This window comes from Diplotaxodon limnothrissa, linkage group LG18 (assembly GCF_057381915.1).
Source record: "Diplotaxodon limnothrissa isolate DT_005_m linkage group LG18, D_limnothrissa_male_GT1.1, whole genome shotgun sequence".
NCBI classification, from domain to species: domain Eukaryota; kingdom Metazoa; phylum Chordata; class Actinopteri; order Cichliformes; family Cichlidae; genus Diplotaxodon; species Diplotaxodon limnothrissa.
Window position 1 is genome coordinate 42,995,615 of NC_140613.1, and position 12,598 is coordinate 43,008,212.

The 12,598-nt window shown below is 46.1% G+C and overlaps 6 non-coding genes across 6 annotated transcripts; all 6 read right to left on the bottom strand.

Annotated features, from left to right (window-relative positions):
* Positions 1 to 4,643: 4,643 nt before the first annotated feature.
* Positions 4,644 to 4,715, bottom strand: trnap-agg (transfer RNA proline (anticodon AGG)). Its single transcript has one exon. It is a non-coding gene; the product is annotated as a tRNA-Pro (tRNA).
* Positions 4,716 to 5,599: 884 nt separating this feature from the next.
* trnap-ugg (transfer RNA proline (anticodon UGG)) lies at positions 5,600 to 5,671 on the bottom strand. The gene has a single exon. It is a non-coding gene; the product is annotated as a tRNA-Pro (tRNA).
* Positions 5,672 to 7,510: 1,839 nt separating this feature from the next.
* trnap-cgg (transfer RNA proline (anticodon CGG)) lies at positions 7,511 to 7,582 on the bottom strand. Its single transcript has one exon. It is a non-coding gene; the product is annotated as a tRNA-Pro (tRNA).
* An 891-nt stretch (positions 7,583 to 8,473) lies between these two features.
* Positions 8,474 to 8,545, bottom strand: trnap-agg (transfer RNA proline (anticodon AGG)). Its single transcript has one exon. It is a non-coding gene; the product is annotated as a tRNA-Pro (tRNA).
* Positions 8,546 to 9,436: 891 nt separating this feature from the next.
* Positions 9,437 to 9,508, bottom strand: trnap-agg (transfer RNA proline (anticodon AGG)). Its single transcript has one exon. It is a non-coding gene; the product is annotated as a tRNA-Pro (tRNA).
* Positions 9,509 to 10,399: 891 nt separating this feature from the next.
* Positions 10,400 to 10,471, bottom strand: trnap-ugg (transfer RNA proline (anticodon UGG)). The gene has a single exon. It is a non-coding gene; the product is annotated as a tRNA-Pro (tRNA).
* Between the last annotated feature and the right edge of the window lie 2,127 nt (positions 10,472 to 12,598).

Sequence of the window (12,598 nt, forward strand, 5' to 3'; positions counted from 1 at the left end):
CTTACCTCAACATCCAGCTGTGAAAGCTGCATCAACCTGAGTCAACAAGTGATCAAGCTGGAGCAAAGGATATCCACGCTATACCAAATCCAGGGGGCTGAATGCGAACTTGACACGATCCTCCTTGGCAAAGCTCAAACCACCGCTACTAGCGCTGAGCTAGCCGACACAGTGCACCATCCAGCTGCTGTGTCCCAAGATCCCCCCAACAGTCAACACAGGCTCTCAACTTGCGTCGCTGGTGCTTCTGCCAAGGACGAGAACTCCTGGTTTCAGCTAGGGGCCAGACCCAAGGCTCTGGTCAGCTCCACTCCACTCCAACCAGCGCCATGGACCATGGTTGAGACGCGTGGTGGCTGCAGAGGGGGCAGGAGGATCCGTCTCTCGCACCCTCACCCCTCCGGTGCGGTAGTATTGGAGAATAAATTCAATGTCCTGGATCCTGTGGACTTTCCTCCTCTGACCGCTAGCCCTCGCCATCCCGCTGTGTCGCTGAGGTCTGCGCCATCTCCACCACTACGCCCCCGGAGCCGCGGCGGGCAACCCGACGCTGTGGTGCAAACTCACCGCGGAGAGCTGTGCTTTACCCCGGCTCCTCGGAGAAGAGGACCCACGGCGCGGCTACCTGGGAGTCACTCACGCAGTCTGGCTGGCGCATCTCCATCTGAACACCCCCGGTGTCGCGGCGCGGGCGTCTCAGATGGCCAACAGCCCTCGGTGGCACCTCCTCTCTCCACGCTGGTCCTCGGGGATTCCATCGTCAGGAACGTGCGGATGAGGGGGGCGCTCACGCTGTCGTTCCCGGGAGCCACTGTTGTTGACATAGTGGACAGAATTCCCAACATTCTGGCATCCCACCCACAGGTTAACCGGCTCATCATCCACATCGGCACCAATGATATCCCCAAACAGCAATCTGAGCTGCTGAAGTTGGACTTCCTCGAACTCTTCAGCCTTCTTGGTCAGTTGCAGGTGAGTGCTTTTATCTCTGGGCCCACCCCCACCTGTGGCAGAGGGATAGGCCGTTTCAGCCGGCTGCTCAGCCTTAACACCTGGCTTTCCTCTGCCTGTGTCTCCCACGGCGTGGGTTTTATTAACAACTTTGATGCCTTCTGGGAGAGGAGGCATCTTTTTGGGGCAGACGGGCTCCACCTCAACGCCTGGGGACGCCGTTTGCTGTCCGCCAATTTGGCATTTGGCGTACAGCACTCCCGCACATCGCCACTGTCTGCCACTGACTGATGTTCCCCTGGTCCCAGCTCCTATATTTGTTCCACTTTTAACAGTAATACATAAAACTCTGGACTAGGACCTTTCTCTCCCACAGTCAACACAATACCCGTCATAATCACAAACAGAGAGCAACAGAATTATCATAAATCCAGTAACTCCAAAAACATTAATAACCTCCGGCCTCTTCAAAAATATCAACATCCATTCAACTCTATTGTCAATAATCCACCAGTCTCAATCAGTATGGCACTTTTAAATGTACGCTCTCTGTCGAACAAGTCTTTTATTATTAATGATTTAATTTTAGATAATAAACTTGACTGTTTATTTTTAACTGAAACATGGCTGGGCTCGGATGCACCAGTTGTTCTCACTGAGGCCTCCCCACCAAATTTTAATTTCTCTTTTTCTATTAGAAGTGGTGAGAGAGGTGGTGGGACTGCATCTTTAGCCAACAACACACTCACCACCAAACAAATTTTATTTGATCATTTTACCACTTTTGAATTCCATGCTATTGTTTTCAGCAGCCCTCCAGTTTTATCTGTCACAATTTATAGACCACCTAAAGACAGCGCTGCTTTTATCAAGGTATTCTCAGAATTTTTAACAAACATACATTCAAAATATAATATGATAATTTTAACCGGTGATTTTAACCTGCACATAGATAATCCTTCTGACCCTGCAACAAAAGAATTCTTAAACATTCTTCACTGTTTGGATTTTATCCAGCACGTCACGCAGCCGACTCACAACAGAGGACACACGCTGGTGGACAGCCCATGGGTGATGACCAGGTCCAGAGTGTGTCCTCTCAAAAGAAATTGCAGGGCAGCAGAAAGGAGATGGAGGAAAAATAAAAATAATATCAACCATCAAATATTTTCCGAGCAACTTAAAATGTACAATAATACATTAAGGAAGTCAAGAAATTCATACTTCGCCAAAATAATCAGTATTAACAAAAATAATCCCAAGGTCCTCTTTTCCACCATAGATCATTTATTTAACCCTGATTTTAAAAGCTCCCAAAGAACCCCCACAGACTCGCTCTGTGAGCAGTTTGCAGACCACTTCAGGGGAAAGATCAGCGCCATCAGATCTGATATTTTATCTAATCGCGATATGATTGTAAACACATCTGAGGGCTCGATTGTACCTGAGGAGACACTGGACAGCTTTGTCCTGGTTAATGCTGAGAACTTTCAGAAGGTTTTCTCCACAGTGAGACCCACCACATGTCTTTTAGATCCAATTCCTTCTTCACTCTTTAAAACACTTTATGGATTTTTTGAGGCTGAGCTTTTATACATGATGAATTGCTCTCTTCAGTTGGGTGTCTTCCCTGCTGCCTTTAAAACGGCGGTGGTGAGGCTCCTTCTGAAGAAGAGCAATTTGGATTGTAATGATTTTAATAACTACAGACCTGTATCCAACTCACCATTTTTAAGTAAAGTCTTAGAAAAACTTGTTTTTACTCAGATTACTGATTTTCTCAATGATAGACAGATCCTGGAGATATTCCAGTCTGGATTTAGGGTGAACCACAGCACAGAGACGGCTCTCCTAAAGGTTTTAAATGATCTTAGATGTAACTGGGACGCCCAAAAGCTCTCAGTCCTGGTGCTACTGGATCTAAGCGCAGCCTTTGATACAGTAGACCACGCTATTCTTTTAAACAGACTAAAACACATGGTGGGCCTCTCTGGTGCTGTACACAACTGGTTCACTTCCTATCTCTCTGACAGATCTTTTATGGTGAGTATGGATACATGCTCCTCTAAGATCCATAAAATGACATGTGGTGTGCCTCAAGGGTCGGTTCTAGGCCCTGTACTTTTTAATTTGTATATGTTGCCTCTCGGCAGTGTCATCAGGAGGCATGGAGTGAACATCCACAGTTACGCTGATGACACGCAGCTGTACATCTCCGTGTCTCCTGATGACACCAGACCAATGGATGCCCTTTTTAACTGTGTCTTGGATATAAGATCTTGGATGGCAGAAAACTTTTTACAGCTTAACCAGGACAAAACTGAAGTTTTAATTGTCGGTCCTGAGGCTCAGAGAGAGAAACTCTTGTCTAAATTAGAGGCATTTTCACTATGTCCTTCGCTACAAGTGCAAAACCTGGGTGTTATTTTTGACTCTGAGCTTGGTTTTATCCCACATGTTAAACATGTAACCAAAATTGGATTTTATCATCTAAAAAATATAGCCAGAGTCGCCCTATTCTCTCTCGGGCCAACACGGAGATGCTGATGCATGCTTTTATTACCAGTCGCATTGATTACTGTAATGCCCTGCTCTCTGGTCTTCCTAAGAAGAATATTTCACCTTTACAACTCTTGCAAAACTCGGCAGCTCGTGTGCTGACGAAGACCAGAGGGCGGGCCCACATTACACCGGTTTTAGAATCGCTGCACTGGCTCCCCGTGTGTTTCAGGATCGATTTTAAAGTTCTTTTATTGGTTTTTAAATGTCTTAATGGTCTTGGGCCTTCTTATCTCTCAGATCTGCTTTTACCATACGAACCCTCGCGGACCCTGAGGTCCTCTGGTACTGGCCTTTTGATTGTCCCTAAAGTCAGGACACATACTCACGGAGAGGCAGCTTTTCAGTGGTATGGTCCTCGTCTGTGGAACAGCCTGCCGGAGGAGCTCAGGGCCGCAGAGAACGTACATGTTTTTAAGAACAGGCTCAAGACCCACCTTTTTAATTTAGCTTTTACTTAGCGTTTATTTATTTTATGCTTATTCTATCCTGTTATTCTATTATTAATTTAGGATTTACCTAATATTTTTTGATTTTATTCTTATTCATTTTTTAATCTTCTTACTCTATTTATATTTATATTGTATCCTGTTCTTATTTATTTTATCATTTTACCCTGTATACATCGTATTGCGTCATATCTCCAGTGTTTCCTCGGAGGGCGCTCTCTGCACCGGGGCTGTTATTGACCGTGGCTGCTGGGTCTCTGGGGTCCTCTCAGCCTGGTTGGGGGGCTCCTTTGCCTCCCTCCCGCTGTGTGCCCAGCCCGGAGGCTGCGGTCTGTGACCGGCTCCCGGTGCAGACGGCTCTCTGTTATAATGTTTCCTCACTTGGCTCATGCGAGCCCAGCCCAATTTTTACTCTTTAAGTGTGCGCGTGTGTGTATGTGTGTGTGTGTGTGTGTGTGTGGGGGGGGGGATATATGTGTATTGAGAGTGTGGGGAGTGAGTTGGAGGGTGGGGTGGGCTGCTTTTAACTATGTAAAGCACTTTGTGCTACATTTTTTCTGTATGAAAAGTGCTTTATAAATAAAGATTGATTGAAAGGTTTGGTACCCAACACATTTACAATGCCCCAGAAGGAATGTGTCTTACCAAAGAATTCCATGAAGGTAAGAGCTTGTGATTTTAAGGGGGCTCGTCCGGGATTTGAACCCGGGACCTCTCGCACCCTAAGCGAGAATCATATGCCTAGACCAACGAGCCACAGGAGGCCTGCGTTCAAGTCTGCAACTCTGAAAGGATAGACTTATATCGGCCTTCAAATTCAAGCAGGAATGGTGTTAAGTTCTCTTCAGTATTCATTTTTGTACCTTCAGGCCTTTGCTACTGACAAGCTCCAACAGGGATGACTCCAGAGGGACTGCACACAGTGAATGAGAAAAAAGGGTTCCCAGTCATCCACGTCATGGTAGTCTGATGAGCTTTGAAAGAAAGCAGCTGGAATTCTCTAAGTGCCTTGAAGACCTTTCACCTCTCCTCTGAGAACCTTCGTTAGATCTAAAACTAAACGTTGGAGAGTCCCAGGTATTTAAAACCCAGAGCGGGTTGTCTTTACCAGGGTCGTTGACCAACTATGAAACACATCACATGAGCCAAGGGGTGGAAAAAAGGTGTGGGTAATTATCAGCAGAGGTCAAACCATTATGAGACCTTCACATATGTAGTTTAACGTCTTTACACCGAAATTGAATGGCCTCAATTTCGATCAGACTTTGTGATCTCTAATAGCCCTTTTCCACTTGCACCTACCTAGCTTGGCTTAACTTGACTCAGCTCGATCTTTAAAGTTTCCATTAGGTGATAGTACCTGGTTACAGGTATTTTTTTAGTACCTGCCCAGTAAGGTTTCCAAGGCAATCTCAAAATGTGACATATACAGATTGCGTGGCAGGGACTGTGCAGTCAATGGCATCACTCAATGAGTCATGAGAGTGACTCTTTCACAAAATCAAAAACGTTATTTTAGAAAGACAAATTGGTGTCAGACATAACATTGAATGGTTTGGCACCCAACACATTTACAATGCCCCAGAAGGAATGTGTCTTACCAAAGAATTCCATGAAGGTAAGAGCCTGTGATTTTAAGGGGGCTCGTCCGGGATTTGAACCCGGGACCTCTCGCACCCAAAGCGAGAATCATACGCCTAGACCAACGAGCCACAGGAAGCCTGCGTTTAAGTCTGCAACTCTGAAAGGATAGACTTATATCGGCCTTCAAATTCAAGCAGGAATGTTTTTAAGCTCTCTTCAGTATTCATTTTTGTACTTTCAGGACTTTGCTACTGACAAGCTCCAACAGGGATGACTCCAGAGGGACTGCACACAGTAAATGAGAAAAAAGGGTTCCCAGTCATCCATGTCATGGTAGTCTGATGAGCTTTGAAAGAAAGCAGCTGGAATTCTCTAAGTGCATTGAAGACCTTTCACCTCTCCTCTGAGAACCTTCGTTAGATCTAAAACTAAACGTTGGAGAGTCCCAGGTATTTAAAACCCAGAGCGGGTTGTCTTTACCAGGGTCGTTGACCAACTATGAAACACATCACATGAGCCAAGGGGTGGAAAAAAGGTGTGGGTAATTATCAGCAGAGGTCAAACCATTATGAGACCTTCACATATGTAGTTTAACGTCTTTACACCGAAATTGAATGGCCTCAATTTCGATCAGACTTTGTGATCTCTAATAGCCCTTTTCCACTTGCACCTACCTAGCTTGGCTTAACTTGACTCAGCCCGATCTTTAAAGTTTCCATTAGGTGATAGTACCTGGTAACAGGTATATTTTAGTACCTGCCCAGTAAGGTTTCCAAGGCAATCTCAAAATGTGACATATACAGATTGCATGGCAGGGACTGTGCAGTCAATGGCATCACTCAATGGGTCATGAGAGTGACTCCTTCACAAAATCAAAAACGTTATTTTAGAAAGACAAATTGGTGTCACACATAACATTGAAAGGTTTGGCACACAACACTTTTACAATGCCCCAGAAGGAATGTGTCTTACCAAAGAATTCCATGAAGCTAAGAGCTTGTGATTTTAAGGGGGCTCGTCCGGGATTTGAACCCGGGACCTCTCGCACCCAAAGTGAGAATCATACGCCTAGACCAACGAGCCACAGGAAGCCTGCGTTTAAGTTTGCAACTCTGAAAGGATAGACTTAAATCGGCCTTCAAATTCAAGCAGGAATGTTTTTAAGCTCTCTTCAGTATTCATTTTTGTACCTTCAGGCCTTTGCTACTGACAAGCTCCAACAGGGATGACTCCAGAGGGACTGCACACAGTGAATGAGAAAAAAGGGTTCCCAGTCATCCACGTCATGGTAGTCTGATGAGCTTTGAAAGAAAGCAGCTGGAATTCTCTAAGTGCCTTGAAGACCTTTCACCTCTCCTCTGAGAACCTTCGTTAGATCTAAAACTAAACGTTGGAGAGTCCCAGGTATTTAAAACCCAGAGCGGGTTGTCTTTACCAGGGTCGTTGACCAACTATGAAACACATCACATGAGCCAAGGGGTGGAAAAAAGGTGTGGGTAATTATCAGCAGAGGTCAAACCATTATGAGACCTTCACATATGTAGTTTAACGTCTTTACACCGAAATTGAATGGCCTCAATTTCGATCAGACTTTGTGATCTCTAATAGCCCTTTTCCACTTGCACCTACCTAGCTTGGCTTAACTTGACTCAGCTCGATCTTTAAAGTTTCCATTAGGTGATAGTACCTGGTTACAGGTATTTTTTTAGTACCTGCCCAGTAAGGTTTCCAAGGCAATCTCAAAACGTGACATATACAGATTGCGTGGCAGGGACTGTGCAGTCAATGGCATCACTCAATGAGTCATGAGAGTGACTCCTTCACAAAATCAAAAACGTGATTTTAGAAAGACAAATTGGTGTCACACATCACATTGAGTCGTTTGGCACACAACACATTTACAATGCCCCAGAAGGAATGTGTCTTTGCAAAGAATTCCATGAAGCTAAGAGCTTGTGATTTTAAGGGGGCTCGTCCGGGATTTGAACCCGGGACCTCTCGCACCCGAAGCGAGAATCATACGCCTAGACCAACGAGCCACAGGAGGCCTGCGTTTAAGTCTGCAACTCTGAAAGGATAGACTTATATCGGCCTTCAAATTCAAGCAGGAATGGTGTTAAGCTCTCTTCAGTATTCATTTTTGTACCTTCAGGCCTTTGCTACTGACAAGCTCCAACAGGGATGACTCCAGAGGGACTGCACACAGTGAATGAGAAAAAAGGGTTCCCAGTCATCCACGTCATGGTAGTCTGATGAGCTTTGAAAGAAAGCAGCTGGAATTCTCTAAGTGCCTTGAAGACCTTTCACCTCTCCTCTGAGAACCTTCGTTAGATCTAAAACTAAACGTTGGAGAGTCCCAGGTATTTAAACCCCAGAGGGGGTTGTCTTTACCAGGGTCGTTGACCAACTATGAAACACATCACATGAGCCAAGGGGTGGAAAAAAGGCGTGGGTGATTATCAGCAGAGGTTTCAGGTGAAACCATTATGAGACCTTCACATATGTAGTTTAACGTCTTTACACCGAAATTGAATGGCCTCAATTTCGATCAGACTTTGTGATCTCTAATAGCCCTTTTCCACTTGCACCTACCTAGCTTGGCTTAACTTGACTCAGCTCGATCTTTAAAGTTTCCATTAGGTGATAGTACCTGGTTACAGGTATTTTTTTAGTACCTGCCCAGTAAGGTTTCCAAGGCAATCTCAAAATGTGACATATACAGATTGCGTGGCAGGGACTGTGCAGTCAATGGCATCACTCAATGAGTCATGAGAGTGACTCTTTCACAAAATCAAAAACGTTATTTTAGAAAGACAAATTGGTGTCACACATCACATTGAAAGGTTTGGCACACAACACATTTACAATGCCCCAGAAGGAATGTGTCTTACCAAAGAATTCCATGAAGCTAAGAGCTTGTGAGTTTAAGGGGGCTCGTCCGGGATTTGAACCCGGGACCTCTCGCACCCTAAGCAAGAATCATACGCCTAGACCAACGAGCCACAGGAGGCCTGCGTTCAAGTCTGCAACTCTGAAAGGATAGACTTATATCGGCCTTCAAATTCAAGCAGGAATGGTGTTAAGCTCTCTTCAGTATTCATTTTTGTACCTTCAGGCCTTTGCTACTGACAAGCTCCAACAGGGATGACTCCAGAGGGACTGCACACAGTGAATGAGAAAAAAGGGTTCCCAGTCATCCACGTCATGGTAGTCTGATGAGCTTTGAAAGAAAGCAGCTGGAATTCTCTAAGTGCCTTGAAGACCTTTCACCTCTCCTCTGAGAACCTTCGTTAGATCTAAAACTAAACGTTGGAGAGTCCCAGGTATTTAAACCCCAGAGGGGGTTGTCTTTACCAGGGTCGTTGACCAACTATGAAACACATCACATGAGCCAAGGGGTGGAAAAAAGGCGTGGGTGATTATCAGCAGAGGTTTCAGGTGAAACCATTATGAGACCTTCACATATGTAGTTTAACGTCTTTACACCGAAATTGAATGGCCTCAATTTCGATCAGACTTTGTGATCTCTAATAGCCCTTTTCCACTTGCACCTACCTAGCTTGGCTTAACTTGACTCAGCTCGATCTTTAAAGTTTCCATTAGGTGATAGTACCTGGTTACAGGTATTTTTTTAGTACCTGCCCAGTAAGGTTTCCAAGGCAATCTCAAAATGTGACATATACAGATTGCGTGGCAGGGACTGTGCAGTCAATGGCATCACTCAATGAGTCATGAGAGTGACTCTTTCACAAAATCAAAAACGTTATTTTAGAAAGACAAATTGGTGTCACACATCACATTGAAAGGTTTGGCACACAACACATTTACAATGCCCCAGAAGGAATGTGTCTTACCAAAGAATTCCATGAAGCTAAGAGCTTGTGAGTTTAAGGGGGCTCGTCCGGGATTTGAACCCGGGACCTCTCGCACCCTAAGCAAGAATCATACGCCTAGACCAACGAGCCACAGGAGGCCTGCGTTCAAGTCTGCAACTCTGAAAGGATAGACTTATATCGGCCTTCAAATTCAAGCAGGAATGGTGTTAAGCTCTCTTCAGTATTCATTTTTGTACCTTCAGGCCTTTGCTACTGACAAGCTCCAACAGGGATGACTCCAGAGGGACTGCACACAGTGAATGAGAAAAAAGGGTTCCCAGTCATCCACGTCATGGTAGTCTGATGAGCTTTGAAAGAAAGCAGCTGGAATTCTCTAAGTGCCTTGAAGACCTTTCACCTCTCCTCTGAGAACCTTCGTTAGATCTAAAACTAAACGTTGGAGAGTCCCAGGTATTTAAACCCCAGAGGGGGTTGTCTTTACCAGGGTCGTTGACCAACTATGAAACACATCACATGAGCCAAGGGGTGGAAAAAAGGCGTGGGTGATTATCAGCAGAGGTTTCAGGTGAAACCATTATGAGACCTTCACATATGTAGTTTAACGTCTTTACACCGAAATTGAATGGCCTCAATTTCGATCAGACTTTGTGATCTCTAATAGCCCTTTTCCACTTGCACCTACCTAGCTTGGCTTAACTTGACTCAGCTCGATCTTTAAAGTTTCCATTAGGTGATAGTACCTGGTTACAGGTATTTTTTTAGTACCTGCCCAGTAAGGTTTCCAAGGCAATCTCAAAATGTGACATATACAGATTGCGTGGCAGGGACTGTGCAGTCAATGGCATCACTCAATGAGTCATGAGAGTGACTCTTTCACAAAATCAAAAACGTTATTTTAGAAAGACAAATTGGTGTCAGACATCACATTGAATGGTTTGGCACCCAACACATTTACAATGCCCCAGAAGGAATGTGTCTTACCAAAGAATTCCATGAAGCTAAGAGCCTGCTATTTTAAGGGGGCTCGTCCGGGATTTGAACCCGGGACCTCTCGCACCCAAAGCGAGAATCATACGCCTAGACCAACGAGCCACAGGAAGCCTGCGTTTAAGTCTGCAACTCTGAAAGGATAGACTTAAATCGGCCTTCAAATTCAAGCAGGAATGTTTTTAAGCTCTCTTCAGTATTCATTTTTGTACCTTCAGGCCTTTGCTACTGACAAGTTCCAACAGGGATGACTCCAGAGGGACTGCACACAGTGAATGAGAAAAAAGGGTTCCCAATCATCCAAGTCATGGTAGTCTGATGAACTTTGAAAGAAAGCAGCTGGAATTCTCTAAGTGCATTGAAGACCTTTCACCTCTCCTCTGAGAACCTTCGTTAGATCTAAAACTAAACGTTGGAGAGTCCCAGGTATTTAAAACCCAGAGCGGGTTGTCTTTACCAGGGTCGTTGACCAACTATGAAACACATCACATGAGCCAAGGGGTGGAAAAAAGGCGTGGGTAATTATCAGCAGAGGTTTCAGGTGAAACCATTATGAGATCTTCACATAATATCAGGGGACTTCAATCATGCCTCACTGGACTCCACACTGCCCACCTTCACCCAGTATGTGACCTGCCCAACCAGAGTCAATAAAACACTGGACTTACTGTATGCCAATGCAGGAGAGGCATACAGTTCATCACCTCTCCCTCCCCTGGGCAGATCTGATCACAACCTGGTGCACCTTGTCCCTGTGTATGAGCCCTTAGTGCGCAGGGAGCCACCAGCCACCCGCACTGTACAGAGATGGTCAGAGGAGAGCGAGGAGGCTCTTAAGGATTGTTTTGAGTCGACTGTGTGGGAGGTGATTTGTGATGACCACGGTGAGGACATCGACAGCCTTACTACATGCATTACTGACTATATAAACTTCTGTGTGGATAACACTGTACCTACCAGGACTGTACGGTGTTTCTCCAACAACAAACCTTGGATTACCCCAGAAATTAAAACCGTCCTCAAGCAGAAGAGGAGGGCCTTCAAATCCAGAGACAAAGAGGAGTTGAAAAGGGTGCAGAGAGAGCTGAGGGGACTGATAAGGAATGGGAAGGAGAGCTACAGGCAGAAGATGGAGAACCAGCTTCAACAAAACAACGTTGGTGAAGTCTGGAGAGGCCTCAGAACCATCTCGGGCCACAAACAGCAGAACTCTCTGCCTGGGAGGGATGTGAGATGGGCAAATGAACTGAATCATTTCTTCAACAGATTTGACTCAGCCATGAGGCAGTCTGCAACATCGGCTGCAGACTCACCCACCCCCACTGCTGCTGTTCCACCTCAGACACTTCACACCTCCTCTATTCACCCTGCTCACTCCCCCCCACCCCCAACAACAGCATCCAATACACACTCAACACAAGGCTCCAGCCTGTCTCTCTCAGCCACCCAGGTTAGGAGGGAACTGAGGAGGATTAATGGCAAGAAGGCAGCGGGTCCAGATGGCATCAGCTCGAGGGTCGTCAGGTCCTGCGCGGACCAACTGTGTGGGGTGATGGAGCACCTCTTCAACCTGAGCCTGAGGTTGGGAAGAGTTCCACAGTTCTGGAAAACCTCCTGTGTTGTACCAGTGCCAAAGACTTCACGCCCCAAGGACCTCAACAGCTACAGGCCGGTGGCTCTGACATCCCACCTGATGAAGACCCTGGAGCGGTTGGTCCTGGCTCAGCTTCGGCGCCTAATAAGCTCATCACTGGACCCACTTCAGTTTGCCTACCAGCCTGGCATTGGAGCGGATGATGCCGTCATTCACCTCCTACATCGTTCCCTCGCTCACCTGGAGACCGCTGGAAGCACTGTGAGAATCATGTTCTTTGATTTCTCCAGTGCCTTCAACACCATTCTTCCCTCGGTTCTAAAGGACAAGCTGGTGAACTCTGGAGTGGACCATCACCTCAATACCTGGATCCTGGACTACCTCACCGACCGACCACAGTATGTGAGGACTCAGGGCTGTGTGTCGGACAGGGTCGTCTGCAGTACGGGGGCCCCACAGGGAACGGTTCTGGCTCAGTTCCTCTTCACCATCTACACTGCAGACTTCTCCCACAACTCCACCCAGTGCTTCCTGCAGAAGTTCTCTGATGACTCTGCAATAGTCGGCCTCATCACTGATGGGGACGACAAGGAGTACAGAGGTCTGACCCAAGACTTTGTGGACTGGTGCCAGCTGAA